The following is a 15,712-nucleotide window of genomic DNA, read 5'->3' as shown; positions in this document are numbered from 1 at the left end:
TGATGGTTTCCTGTCTCACATTCAGGTCCTTTATCCATTTTGAGTTTATTTTTGTGAATGGTGTGAGAAAGTGGTCTAGTTTCAACCTTCTGCATGTTGCTGTCCAGTTCTCCCAGCACCATTTGTTAAAGGGACTGTCTTTTTTCCATTGGATGTTCTTTCCTGCTTTGTCAAAGATGAGTTGGCCATACGTTTGTGGGTCTAGTTCTGGGGTTTCTATTCTATTCCATTGGTCTATGTGTCTGTTTTTGTGCCAATACCATGCTGTCTTGATGATGACAGCTTTGTAGTAGAGGCTAAAGTCTGGGATTGTGATGCCTCTTGCTTTGGTCTTCTTCTTCAAAATTACTTTGGCTATTCGGGGCCTTTTGTGGTTCCATATGAATTTTAGGATGGCTTGTTCTAGTTTCGAGAAGAATGCTGGTGCAATTTTGATTGGGATTGTATTGAATGTGTAGATAGCTTTGGGTAGTATTGACATTTTGACAATATTTATTCTTCCAATCCATGAGCAGGGAATGTCTTTCCATTTCTTTATATCTTCTTCAATTACTTTCATAAGCTTTCTATAGTTTTCAGCATACAGATCTTTTACATCTTTGGTTAGATTTATTCCTAGGTATTTTATGCTTCTTGGTGCAATTGTGAATGGGATCAGTTTCTTTATTTGTCTTTCTGTTGCTTCATTGTTAGTGTATAAGAATGCAACTGATTTCTGTACATTGATTTTGTATCCTGCAACTTGGCTGAATTCATGTATCAGTTCTAGCAGACTTTTGGTGGAGTCTATCGGATTTTCCATGTATAGTATCATGTCATCTGCAAAAAGTGAAAGCTTGACTTCATCTTTGCCAATTTTGATGCCTTTGATTTCCTTTTGTTGTCTGATTGCTGATGCTAGAACTTCCAACACTACATTAAACAACAGCGGTGAGAGTGGGCATCCCTGTCGTGTTCCTGATCTCAGGGATAAAGCTCTCAGGTTTTCCCCATTGAGGATGATGTTAGCTGTGGGCTTTTCATAAATGGCTTTTATGATGTTTAAGTACGTTCCTTCTATCCCGACTTTCTCAAGGGTTTTTCTTAAGAAAGGGTGCTGGATTTTGTCAAAGGCCTTTTCTGCATCGATTGACAGGATCATATGGTTCTTATCTTTTCTTTTATTAATGTGATGTGTCACGTTGATTGATTTGCGAATGTTGAACCAGCCCTGCATCCTAGGAATGAATCCCACTTGATCATGGTGTATAATTCTTTTTATATGCTGTTGAATTCGATTTGCTAGTATCTTATTGAGAATTTTTGTATCCACATTCATCAGGGATATTGGCCTGTAGTTCCCTTTTTTTACTGGGTCTCTGTCTGGTTTAGGAATCAAAGTAATTCTGGCTTCATAGAATGAGTCTGGAAGTTTTCCTTCCCTTTCTATTTCTTGGAATAGCTTGAGAAGGATAGGTATTATCTCTGCTTTAAGTGTCTGGTAGAACTCCCCAGGGAAGCCATCTGGTCCTGGACTCTTATTTGTTGGGAGATTTTTGATAACTGATTCAATTTCTTTGCTGGTTATGGGTCTGTCCAAACTTTCTATTTCCTCCTGATTGAGTTTTGGAAGAGTGTGGGTGTTTAGGAATTTGTCCATTTCTTCCAGGTTGTCCAGTTTGTTGGCATATAATTTTTCATAGTATTCCCTGATAATTGTTTGTATCTCTGAGGGATTGGTTGTAATAATTACACTTTCATTCATGATTTTATCTATTTGGGTCATCTCCCTTTTCTTTTTGAGAAGCCTGGCTAGAGGTTTGTCAATTTTGTTTATTTTTTCAAAAAACCAACTCTTGGTTTTGTTGATCTGCTCTACAGTTTTTTTAGATTCTATATTGTTTATTTCTGCTCTGATCTTTATTATTTCTCTTCTTCTGCTGGGTTTAGACTGCCTTTGCTGTTCTGCTTCTATTTCCTTTAGGTGTGCTATTAGATTTTGTATTTGGGATTTTTCTTGTTTCTTGAGATAGGCCTGGATTGCAATGTATTTTCCTCTCAGGACTGCCTTCGCTGCATCCCAAAGCATTTGGATTGTTGTATTTTCATTTTCGTTTGTTTCCATATATTATTTTAATTTCTTCTCTAATTGCCTGGTTGACCCACTCATTCTTTAGTAGGGTGTTCTTTAACCTCCATGCTTTTGGAGGTTCTCCAGACTTTTTCCTGTGGTTGATTTCAAGCTTCATAGCATTGTGGTCTGAAAGTATGCATGGTATAATTTCAATTCTTGTAAACTTATGAAGGGCTGTTTTGTGACCCAGTATATGATCTATCTTGGAGAATGTTCCATGTGCACTCGAGAAGAAAGTATATTCTGTTGCTTTGTGATGCAGAGTTCTAAATATATCTGTCAAGTCCATCTGGTCCAATGTATCATTCAGGGCCCTTGTTTCTTTATTGACCATGTGTCTAGATGATCTATCCATTTCTGTAAGTGGAGTGTTAAAGTCCCCTGCAATTACCACATTCTTATCAATAAGGTTGCTTATGTTTATGAGTAATTGTTTTATATATTTGGGGGCTCCCATATTCGGCCCATAGACATTTATAATTGTTAGCTCTTCCTGATGGATAGACCCTGTAATTATTATATAATGCCCTTGTTCATCTCTTGTTACAGCCTTTAATTTAAAGTCTAGTTTGTCTGATAGAAGTATGGCTACTCCAGCTTTCTTTTGGCTTCCAGGAGCATGATAAATAGTTCTCCATCCCCTCACTCTCAATCTAAAGGTGTCCTCAGATCTAAAATGAGTCTCTTGTAGACAGCAAATAGATGGGTCTTGGTTTTTTATCCATTCTGATACCCTATGTCTTTTGGTTGGCACATTTAATCCATTTACATTCAGTGTTGTTATAGAAAAATACGGGTTTAGAGTCATTGTGATGTCTGTATGTTTTATGCTTGCAGCGATGTCTCTGGTACTTTGTCTCACAGGATCCCCCTTAGGATCTCTTGTAGGGCTGGTTTGGTGGTGAAGAATTCCTTCAATTTTTGTTTGTTTGGGAAGACCTTTATCTTTCCTTCTATTCTAAATTACAGATTTGCTGGATAAAGGATTCTCGGCTGCATATTTTTTTTCTGTTCATCACATTAAAGATCTCCTGCCAATCCTTTCTGGCCTGCCAAGTTTCAAAAGAGAGATCAGTCATGAGTCTCATAGGTCTCCCTTTATATGTTAGGGCACGTTTATCCCTTGCTGCTTTCAGAATTTTCTCTTTATCCTTGTATTTTGCCAGTTTTACTATGATATGTCATGCAGAAGATTGATTCAAGTTACGTCTGAAGGGAGTCTCTGTGCCTCTTGGATTTCAATGCCTTTTTCCTTCCCCAGATCTGGGAAGTTCTCAGCTATTATTTCTTCAAGTACACCTTCAGCACCTTTCCCTCTCTCTTCCTCCTCTGGGATACCAATTATGCGTATATTATTTCTTTTTAATGTATCACTTAGTTCTCTAATTTTCCCTTCATACTCCTGGATTTTTTTTATCTCTCTTTATATCAGCTTCCTCTTTTTCCATAATTTTATCTTCTAGTTCACATATTCTCTCCTCTGCCTCTTCCATCCGAGCCATGGTCATTTCCATTTTATTTTGCATCTCGTTTAAAGCGTTTTTCAGCTCCTCCTGACTATTCCTTAGTCCCTTGATCTCTGTAGCAATAGATTCTCTGCTGTCCTCTATACTGTTTTCAAGCCCAGCTATTAATTTTATGACTATTATTCTAAATTCACTTTCTGTTATATTATTTAAATCCTTTTTGATCAGTTCATTAGCTGTTGTTATTTCCTGGAGATTCTTTTGAGGGGAATTCCTCCGTTTGGTCATTTTGGATAGTCCCTGGAGTGGTGAGGACCTGCAGGGCTCTTCCCCTGTGCTGTGGTGTATAACTGGAGTTAGTGGGCGGGGCCGCAGTCAGACCTGATGTCTGCCCCCAGCCCACCGCTGGGGCCACAGTCAGACTGGTGTGTGCCTTCTCTTCCCCTCTCCATAAGCTTCTAGTTTCTACTATCAACTGTTATCCATGAAGCCTGCCTTTCCTGCAACTAGAGTCAGAGTGCAGAGTCATCTGGAAACTATGAAATATAAGCTCCATCCCACCACGGGAACCAGTAAGGTGATGGGGGAGCTACCCCAGAGTCTTCTAAAGGAGATAGAGTTGGCTGGATGTTGTTGAAGAAAGGGAAAGTTTTTGAATCTTTGTTTAATAACTCCTTTTGTACCCCCCCTCACAGCCCCATCCACCCACTCACTGGCCGCCTCAGCTACCCATCTTTCTGGAGGAGCTGGGGGCTTTGTTGTTTGCAAACCCACTTGATTAAAAGTCAGGAACCTAGCGGGAGGAAATATATATGTGTACAATATAGCTGACCCTTGAACAACACAAGTTTGAACTGCATGGGTCCACTTATATGTGGATTTTTTTCAATAAACACACATATAATACTTTAAATGTATTTTCTCTTATGATTTGCTTAATAACATTTCTTTTCTCTAGCTTACTTTATTGTAAGACTACAGTGTATGATACATATAACATACAAAGTATGTGTTAATGGACTGTTTATGTTATCAGTAAGACTTCCAGCCAACAGTAGGTAATTAGTAATTTAGTTTTGGGGAATCAAAAGTTACATGCAGATTTTCTCCTTTCCAAACATTCATGTCCTTAACCCCCATGTTGTCCAGGGATCAACTGTATATACATTCAGATGGATATTAATCTACCTGACCACATCAGTGTGTGTGTATATATATATATGTATATATATATATATAATATATGTATATATATATTATATATATATAATATTTACTGTATGTATGCATTATATATTATATAATATGTATGAAATGTGTGTATATATGTATATATATATATATGTATGATACATATATCATATATATAATAGATATAGGCACTAGCATCAGATGTAGTTTGAATCTTAGCTGTAGGACTTACTAGCTGTATGACCTCAGGTAAGATACTTAGTACTTCCTTGTTTCTGCTTTCTTATATGTAAACTGGAAATAATAACCTGTTTGGTTGCTGTTAAGATTTAACATAAACTACTTAGAATAGTGCATGGCACATTGGAAGCACTTTGTAAACATTCATCACTAATAATATTGTGTATTGTTCCCCCCAGAGGCATCTACATTTTAAAAGTGATTTGACAGTGGAAGGGCAAAGCTTAACTGGACAGAATGCTTAACCTGATCGTGAACTCTTGGATAAAGGTACCACCAAAAGGTATTTACTTTTTAGGATAGACCTATTGCAGCATTCCCAACATCCTCCCACACTGGCAAGGCAGTGGATGCCCAGAATGGGGCAGATGTGGCCATCTTTGTGAACCACAAAAAAAAGAGGCCCAAGAGGGAGAAGCCCAGCAACAGAAAGTTTGGCTGGGAGTTGGAGGAAGCTGGAAACAGCCAATGTCTTCATGCTCCTAGAGTTTCCCTCACTCCTTCTGGGACTCTTTTCAGTCATAAGCAGTTCTATTTTTCAGCTTTGGCTTTTGCCTGACATTTGAAGGATGAGCTATTAACGGTACTAAATTAATAACGGTTATAGAGTATATTTGAGAAGATCATAAAAAAATCAGTAATGTCATCATGTCAAGAAAAGTTTCTGATGTTTTTTTTAAATTATGCATGTCTTTTATTTTTTTTTTCCTTCCAACATTGATCCAGAGCTTTCAGAGGGACATTAATCTACATGACCACATCAGAATCCTTGGTTATTCACGTCCAGCAATATATCTAGTTCTACAGAGATTCCCTGTGGATTTGCCATTGTTGTGGTGGAGTTTGGCAGCTCACCTCTGCTCCCACTGCTCAGCCCAGCCCAGCCCTGCACCTCCTCAATGATGCACAGCTATCCCCCAGATCTCCACTTTGCTCTGATACACACAAATACTGAGGCTTATAATTCAGGGAGGTATAATTTCTCCCAGTGTGACAAGTGGGTGAAAACTCATAAGTGATAACTATAGAGTAAGTTCCTTCTTGGAGAAGGACAAGAAGGGACTGAAGAAAGTATAGTAACCTTAATGCATATGTGACCTCTTCAGGACTCTGGAGCTGGGTAACCCTAAGCAAGTCATTGAAACTTGGCTTCTGGTTGTGCCCTTGCAAAATATGCTCTGCAACTGTTTCACTGAACTCTAGGTGGAGGATGACAGTTAGTCAGACACACACACACACACACACACACACACACACACACACACGTTATAGACCAGCAGAACTGGGGAAGTGCAAAGCAACAAAGTACAAATGCTGGCAATGTCAGTCATGATAACATGAGAGTCACTCCATGGCTGCTGGGTCCTGTGAGGAGAAATGAATGGTAAACCCTCCCAAGGGCTAAGAGGGGCAGACTAGGTTGCCTAGATTCACAGCCTAAGGGTATTTTATTGGAGAGAAGAGCTGCAATGTTGTTGTTTTTAATAAAGCCTTCCTGAAGGCAACTTCTGAATGTTCTCAGGTAGATAGGGAGAAAGACAGGTTGAACAGTTCATTTGGCAATGCAAGTTACCTCTGACACCCTCCTATGTCTCCCTATTTTCTGTTCTTTTCTGTAAGCAGGAAGAGCATTCAAAAATGTGTCACCCTCTTTCTGTCTCTTTGCCTCTCTCCTCTAGTGTTTTTCCTCCCTATCTCTTCCCTTTCCCTCTCCTTCCCTCTCATTTCTCTTGTTCTTCTTCCCTCTTCCTCCAACTTCCATGTAGTCTATTAAATTTTATTCAGCATGCCCCTGGTGAGATTTCTGTCTCTGTACTTTGGGGAGGAGAAATCACTGGTGTTGGGGAGATTGCAGTCTGGCTGGGATAGACAAGATTGCAGTTTGGCTGGGACTAGACTGGAAAGCTAATCTGCATGCTCATTGCAGGCACCCTGATTCATCTGGACACCTGCCTGAAATGACTTTTGCATGAAAACCCAAAGGATCTCCCATATAAAATGGTCAGGAGGTTTTATAAATTGACAGTTAACTCCACAGTAGTTGGTTTGGATTCTCCTAAAGGAGAAGATAGGCCAATTGGCCTCTCAAACTGCCCTTTTGATAGGCAGGAAACTACAAGAAAAAAGGAATGGTAGGAACCCCTGGGCTCTACCTGGGACATGAGTTAATTGACAGGAAAAAGAGAGGGAGGGAGTGATGCTTTTGATGGGGGTGGTATCATGAGGGACCACTCAAATGTTCTTGCATAACCAAGGGTCAACTCATTCCTAGTTCCCAAAATAGATACTTGATATATTTTTCTAAATGAATGAATGAATGAATGAATGAAAGTTTGCCTGGAATGAAAGGGTTAGAACTGTGGGCAATATAATAAGCCAGACTATCCACAGGCCTGAAAGCATTGCAGCATTGACCAGGAGTGGTGGAATAGGAAAGAAGAGATGGCAAAGTCAGTGCATAGTCCTGCCTTTATCAGCCTGTATTAGGAAGAGAAACTGGCAAGAGGTGAAATTTCCAATTCTACCTAGGGAGCCTCAGGAAATACTGATGCCTATATGCCATACTTGAAGACTGTGATTGAACTGATCTGTGTGTGACCTTTAGAAATTTTAGGAAGACTCCAGATGATTCTAATGTGCAGACAAATTTAGGATCCATCAGTTTAGGAGGCAATAAAATGAGACTAATGGAACCTGGGTTTGCATTGGAAACTAATGGTAGGATTTTTTTTTTTATTGAGTTACCTGTAAAAAGTCTTTCTCAAGAAAATTAGAGGGCTAGGAATTTATGGTTTTTTTGGCCAACACATTGGTTCTGGATGTACAGCTGTAATTCTCCATGGCCTGCTCTGGGTTTAGCCATGTCTTTACATAATCCTGGTCTCAAGTCACAAGGTCAAGTCTCAGCCCTATAACTGAGACAAACCAGTGGTAACTTTTACTTCCCACTTACTTTATCAGGCATAGAGAAAGCCACATCTACACAAACTATATCATTTAATGTTCATGGAAATCCTTAGAGGTAGAATCTATTGGTGTTCTTTTTTCAGATAAGATAACTGAGCCACAAAAGACTTATCTGCTTTGCCCCAAATGTTGCTATTGTGATCCCTTGGGCAGGATTCAAACTCAGCTGTAATGCCAATGCCTGTACTCCCTCCAGCCTGAGCTACCTTCCCACACCATACCATAATCCACTACCTATGTGTAAATGGTGGAGCTGGACTCCATGACCAACAGTACCTCACACCAGGATGTGGGATTCCTGTATTCGCCCTCTCCACAGAATGAGATCTATCCTCAAACAAGTTAAACAGCTTCTATATCTCAAGCCATAGATTGTGCAACCTGGTTCACACCCACAGAAGATTGGCCAAACCTGCTCCTGTCCAACCTGGCAGCAGCTGGCAGGCCTAGCTAATTGGACCCCTTTAGCCCAGACCTGTCAGTAGTTTTTCAAGCCAGCAGATGCCATCTGCCTGTGGGACTAGCTGCTGTCAGTGTGGACTCTCAGAGTACAGAGAGCAAGCTTTCAACAGTGAGCAGACCCACCCTAGCCTTCTCATCTGTGATCTTTCTTCTCAGGGAAAAACAATGAAAGAATTGACCCCTGGAGAACAGGTCTAAGGAGCCTTAGCTGGCACCCTTATAGAGGTACAGAAATAGACCGGCATCTCAGCCAAGAAAGAGCCCTGGTCTGGAGGCCAGGAGGTTGCATTCAAACCTGTCTTTGCCATTAATCTGCAATATGTCCTTGAGTTCTTGAGTAAATACCTTGACCTGCTATGTCACTGATGAAAAAAGAAAAAAAAAATACTTGGACTAAAGTTCTACATTATCAGTAGATACTTATAAGCTTACAATTCTAGAAGACTACAAGACCATATTTCTGTATCCTGTGAGAAATTATCCATAGGGGGCTAGGTTTCTGAAATATCACTCCTAGAGCTTAAGTGAGGAACTTGAGTGGTGATGGAGGTCCAGTTTAGATGCCTCTTCCTTAGAGGGATCTCCCTGATATCCTGGGAGCAATCTTCTAATTACTTTTACTTGTGATGCTGTGGTTTGACTCACTGAGGTCTGTGGGAGGAAGAACCTCATGTGCCTTCCTCACACGGTCATAAGGTGTGCCTTAGAGTAATACATTAATACAAAGTAGAGTGGAAGAATAAAAATGAATGAATAACTGAACAATGATTTGGTCCCAAGCACTGAGGCAAAGTAAGAAGAGAAGCTATGCAGTGGTACAGAAGCCTTTCCTGATGTCACAAATGACACTCCAGTGGTGACCATACAAGGAAATATAATTTGAGTGAATTTGTAACAGATGTTCAATTCCTGCCGCCCATTGTTGACCACCTATCTCCCAGTCAAGACTGTAGTGCCTTGTGGATGCTAGTATGGCACTCCTTCAGGTAGCAGCTGGCTTTGAGGGCCTGGGTCATGGGGAGGAAACCAAGGTGCCTGAAATGCAAACTTTAAGAAGGTGACCCTCAGTGAAGTTTACTGCCCCTGGGAGTGAGCACTTCCTTAAATCTTGCCTCCTAGGCACCTCACTTTGTCTCGCTCCAGTACAGGACTTGCTATTAATTCATAAAGAGCACAATGAACTTGGAACCAGGTGAACTTGGTGCAAGTGGAAGTATTGCCCCTTAGCAACCATGGTACCCTGAGCTGGTCACTTCATCTCTCTGGGTCTCTTTTACTTTGTCTGTAAAATGAGGACTCTATTCCTCATTATTAAGGAATATTAAGGATTATTAAGAGGAATAAATGAACAATGTTTCAAATGTGACAGTATAAATGAGTGAGCCTAGACCAATGCTTGGCACACATTATATTGTCAATTAATGCTATTTGAATCAGTTTATCAGTGACATCATGTTGCACTGTGCCCCCTCTCTCTCCAGCTATATAAGAGGGGAATCTGCTGAATTGGGTGGCCAGGTAAGGTTAGGGTTGTGAGGGTGACTGTTCAAGGTGGTGGCTGGGTACCTGCTTACCCAGGATCATTGCTGAGAGCCAGAAGTTGCTGAAAGGCCTGCCACCTCCCTTCCTTTCTCCCCTGCCAATCTGTATTTCTGTCTGTCTGCTTGGAAAGAACCCCTTGCTCTGCCTACTCCGCCATGTCTCTGGTTCCATAATGCCACAAAGGCTCCATCCCTTCCCCATTAACAGCAGAGGGAGACACCTCTGTGGAATGGCACATTCTACCATGAGCTGACTGATGGCCAGTGAAGAACTTGTTTAGTCAACACTGAGTGGGACCACAACTGACCATTCATCTAGTCACCAATGTCCAACTGCACAACAAGGCTGGTACTGAAAGGAAATCGTTAGCACATAAGACAGACATTTTCTCTATTAGCTGTCACCCTCAGCCTAATGTTTAGCCCCTTCAGCCTGCCTGACCATTTTCCTTTTATTATTTTTTACTCTCTTTCATATACTTGATTTTCTAAGACAGTCACAATTTTAAATACTCTGCCCTTTGTAGCAAACCCTAGATAGCTCCTTACTAAATGCATTCGTTTTTTTTCCGGGCATATAGCTGGACTACATTTTCCAGCAGCCTTTGCATTTGGGTGTGGCCATGTGATGGAAATCTAGCCAATGAAATGTGGGTGAAAGAGATGCTTATCACCTGGGGCCTGGCTGTGAAAGCTCCCACTTGCAATCCTACATGCTTTATCTTCATCTGTCCCCCAACGTTACCTCCAGGAGTACCTTGGAAGCCATTTGTAGAAGATGGCAGAGTCCTTCTGCTAACTGGATTTTATATGCCTGAGAAACAAACTTCTGCTTTGTTAATAAAATGAAATTTTAGAGTTTATTTGTTACAACCATTAGCAGGATCACATTATGACTTTCTTGGGCCATATAGGCACCTCTACCTTCATGATCTTTTTCTTCCATAAAATAATATTAAAATATATATTTTACAACAGTGTTGGTATGTGAACATAATCCACACTTTTCTTCTGATTTTAAAAGAAATGAAAGCATGATAAAAGTATCATAATACTAGACCCTAAATACTGTGCCTATAACATCCAATGGCTAAGTTGTCCCTGGATATTAACCAGAGTTAATTGCAAACACTTTTAATCCATAAATACACACTGTCAAATTATATATCCTCACTTTGGGTTTCTAGACAATGACCACTGTCCCCCTATGACACTGTTTGTTCCTCTCCCCTGTCTTTGTTCATGCTGTTTCTTCAGACCAGAGTGCCCCGATCCCTCTCTGCCAAAGCCAGCAGATGCTGTTGGTACCCTGCCCATATCCCATTCATCCAGCTACCTACACTCCTCCTCAGTTTTCTGTGTCTCTGCCTGAGAACTTTCTCTGGTCATGGGAATGTCCTTGGGTTAGAAGTGAGAAGTATCCAGGAATTAATACCGAGAAGCAATGCCTCATCTGTGGGGGATAAGAATTGGTGGATACATGCTACAGCTTCTTGGTCCCTCAGTTTCCCAGGGAGGCCCCAGTGGGGTTGAGCCCCAGTTTTCCATGATGGTGACCTGCACAGTAATTCACCCCTGATTGGCCTTGCTACCTTCCTTGTCTCCCACTGTTACTCCCTCCTTTGTGCTTCCTGGCAGCATCTTCCAAATAAACTTCTTTCTCCCAATCTTTGTCTGCTTTTGGAGCTATTCAGGCCAGGATATCCCATTATAGCTTCAGCTCCATCATGAGGCTCCATGACTGGCCATGTCCTTGTTCCTTTACCATATCTCTTACCTTCTTCTTACCCCAACACATCATCAAGATGGTGTAATTTAAACTGTTTCCACATTCTGCTTACATGTGACCTTGAGGCTATTCTCTGGTTGGGAGTGGCCCATACCTACCACTCCTTTGTACCCCCAGCACTGGTGAGTCATGCATAAAGCCTAAGAGCACCTTCACTGTAGGTATTCCTGGCTGCACAATGCCCTACTTAGGAGAGAGGCAATGATGGACTTTCTCATTTGAATAGGACTTTATAGTTTACAGCACTTTTACTTTTTCTTGTTGTCATCTTTGATTCAAATGAAGCACATGTTTATTATTTTAGTCATCTGAAAAGTGACAATGATGAAGTTTTAGAGAAGTGAATTTCTGGTGATTGCATAGGTGATTGTTCAGAGGCCCAGGATCAGGGGTTCTTTCACCCCAAATCCTACCTTACCCCAAAGTGTAGGCTGCTCCCACCTCATATACATGCTTGGTTTCCTTGTGTTCTCATAAGGGCTTGGCAAACCTGATATTATTACATTCATTTTGTAGATGAGAAAATTGTGTCTCAGAGAATAATTTGTCCCAAAATACGCAATCAGAAGGTGGCAGATTAAATTCCGAGGCCATGCTTCTGCATGGGAAAGAGTGTCAGAGAAGCCTTACCTCTGATGTTGTCATAGCTCTGCTTGCTACTTTCTTAATAATTTTTCTCCTATGTGCGTGCACACACATACACACAGAGAGGTGGTGGAGAAGGAGATAGTGAATGTGACATCATCACACTTGATCGCCATACTCTGGTCTTCCTGGCTGGTTTTGTAACATCACCATGTTTAAGATTTTTACCTTCTAATTCTAACACACCATGGTGTATGGGTTATACATTACTCCCACCCCCAAATTTCTACTATGCCTAAGACTGAACAGGTGCTTTCCATTAGAACTGACTTTGCAAAAACAGACCTTCACTGTGGGCCCAGCAGTGGGTGTGGTTTCCATCCACCCCTGTGAAGCCTGCTTAAGATTCTCATCTATGGATGGGGTAGTATTTTCAGCTAATTTTTATCACTTATACCTTTGTAAATATTAGGGATTTTCTTAGAAAGGGATATAGGAGTAAGCATTGAAGAAAAGACAAAGAACTTGACTTCAGTTTTGGTGGCAGGAGGGGTTCTAACAGGCTAAATAGGCAAGGAATGGAATTTGCCATTGAATTCTTTGATATAACTGCTTAGCTATTGTTTGCTTTGCATACTCAGGATTTAGTCTTTCTTTATATATACTTCCAAATGGAATTATCCAAAGACTGCTTAATTCTGGTGAAAAAGGATTTGGTTTAAAGTCAGGTTGACTGTCTTGAGCCCTTTTACTCTATCCTTCACTTAACGTGTGATCCAAAGTAGATCATTTAAGCTTTCTGAGACTCAATTTACTCATTTATAAAATGACAATAGTGATAAAGGTTACACCTGGCATATAGTTGGCTCTTGATTCAGATTTGTTGAATGAATAAATGAATGACTTCTGGATTTGTTGAGAGGACTAAGTGAATCAAATCTAGGTGAAATGCTGTAGAGATGACTTGACAGTGTTTTTCTTTCAGTCTGATTGACAACTGAAAAGATAAATGGGTACCACTGAGGGAGCTATTTATGTGGAGATAGCATGGGAGTGGGTTGAGGTAGGGGGACTGCAGCAATGGCTGAATTCTGGAGGAAGCATCCAGGTAGGAAAGCCCCTCTCAGAGCCTTTTGTGTCCTCTCCAGCCAATGTCCCCAGCTCTGGCTGTCACTTCTTGCCAGCCTAAACAACCCCAGGGGAAAGGTTGTTTCTATGACAACACTTCATCCCAAGTAAGAGATGCAGGAAGACACCGTCTCTCTTTCCCTCCCCTATGAAACATATGGGGAGACAACAGCTTTTTGTTCTCTTTCTCCCAGGAGGCAGTTGGGTGACACAGAAAGGAGAAAGGAGGAACTCAGAAATCCTGAATGAAGATGCTGCTTTTGTGCTGCTGACATCCTGATTCTGCCTTACAGGAGGCACAACGAAAATGTCCATGCTTCCTGTTCATTCCCATTGTGCCTGGGTCTGAAGACATCCATGGAGACTCCATGTCTTTACTCTTCCACTCAAATGCCAGCTGCTGTTGGGGGATAGAAATGTCACCTTCATCTCACCCATTTGGTCTCATTCCAAATGTTACTTCCTCAGGGAAGTTTTTCCCCACAGCCCTTCCCCAAAGAGCAGGTTGGGGCTCTGGCTCTGTGCTCCATACCTCCTGGCAGCACACTTTCGATGATGTGCAAAGGGCTTGCCACATTCTTTGGCTGTGCCTCTAGACTCTAAACAGAAAACTAGTATGCCTAATTCACAACAGTCATTCTGGTGTCCAGTGTAGTACCTGGTATGCAATAAGTTCTTAACTTGTATTTGTGAAATGACAAGATGCGTAAATGAATATCTACCATTTCTTTCTGGGGCTCATCCCACCGTATAGGCATGGATGAGAAAGGGACTGCATATTAGGAGTTGACAGTCTCTAAATGACTTTCCCACTCACTTGCAGGAGTTCCTTCAATTCTTAACTACCTGACAAGAGCATTATGAGATTAAAATTGTGCAATGCTTGTAAAACATGAAAGTGGAAGGTATTATCAGTATAGAATGAAAGTTTTCTCATTGTGTCTCTGTCAGTGCACTCCTTACAATCAATCTGTAGCTAAAATCAATGGACATTTATTGAGCATTTATAATGGCCTAAGCAGTGTGCTAAATGCTTTATGTGCATCATCCTCATTGCATTCTTTCAGTGACCATGAGAAGCAGGTGCTATAATGTCTTCCCAGTTTACAGATAAAACAGCTGGGGCTTAGAGAGATTAAATAACTTGCCCAAGTTTGGGAAGTAGTGAAACTGGAATTTGGATCAGACACCCTGCTCTTAGTGACTCAGAGTTTGCAGAAGTTGGGGCAGTTCAACTCTGTAGTGCTCTCCACAAGATTTTATTTCATGGAACTTACCACTGTCCAGAGTCACGGTGACCCAGTATCTTCATTGGCTGGCTCTACCTCTGTTCAAAGCAAGATTTATTGGTGGAGCTAATCAATTAAGCAATCGTTGTTTATTGAATTTCTCTTCAATTATTCAGTATTTATCAAGCATATCCTATGTAGCCAGCACTTGTGCAATGAGCCATGGAGAATACAAGAGAGGTATATGATTCAGCCTTCATCTACAGGTAGCTTGAAATCTAATGGGGGGGTTGGTTAAAAAGGAGGAGATTGACAATATTAAGCCACATAAGGAAATCTTAAATTGATCAGTGCAAACAGCATAGTGAAAGGAAGAGAGGGGACAGAGCTTCTCTATTATTCAATGTAGAGTGAGATTCATGAAGACAATGGTACTTAATATACTTCAAATGCAGGTAGGAATAAGCTAGGCAAAGGGTGGAGTAGAAGGCATCCCAGGTACAGAAAAATAGCATTGACAAAAACACAGAAGAAGAATGGAATGTTTCAGCACCCAGTACTGGCAGGAGAGTCATCCTTACCTAAATGTTAAATAGAAGAAACCCAGGCTTTCTCCCTAGCACCCAGCAAAGTGCCTGGCATAAAGTAAAGCATCCATTATACATTTGTTGAACTGAATTCATGCAAATATAAATACAGTCACTGACTTACAAGGAACTTAGCACGATATATATATATATATATATATCTAAGTACTGTTTATACTATGATAATTGTGTTTCTATCAATGTGGCAAACTGGATAACATAACTTCCTTCTTATAAAATACATAGAAGTGCTGATAAAATTGAGCAAATAAGCCATATTTTTAAATTTAGTTGCTAAGAAATTAAGTGAAGTCCACAGAAGAAGAAAAATGAAATAAAATACAAATCTGGAGATGTGAACAATTGCTATCTTTGGCTTCTGCCAATTCCCAGTGACTTTGGGTCCTCTATTTC

General features: G+C 40.7%; 1 long non-coding RNA gene across 1 annotated transcript; it reads left to right on the top strand.

The window, feature by feature from the left end:
• The first annotated feature begins 5,201 nt into the window (after positions 1 to 5,201).
• LOC132693201 (uncharacterized) lies at positions 5,202 to 14,115 on the top strand. Its single transcript, XR_009616649.1, has 2 exons — positions 5,202 to 5,293; positions 13,677 to 14,115. It is a non-coding gene; the product is annotated as an uncharacterized LOC132693201 (long non-coding RNA).
• Positions 14,116 to 15,712: the final 1,597 nt, after the last annotated feature.

This window comes from Panthera onca, chromosome B1 (genome assembly GCF_046562875.1).
Source record: "Panthera onca isolate mPanOnc1 chromosome B1, mPanOnc1 haplotype 2, whole genome shotgun sequence".
NCBI lineage: Eukaryota > Metazoa > Chordata > Mammalia > Carnivora > Felidae > Panthera > Panthera onca.
The sequence above is the reverse complement of the archived record's forward strand: the minus strand, read 5'-3'. Positions and strand labels throughout refer to the sequence as shown.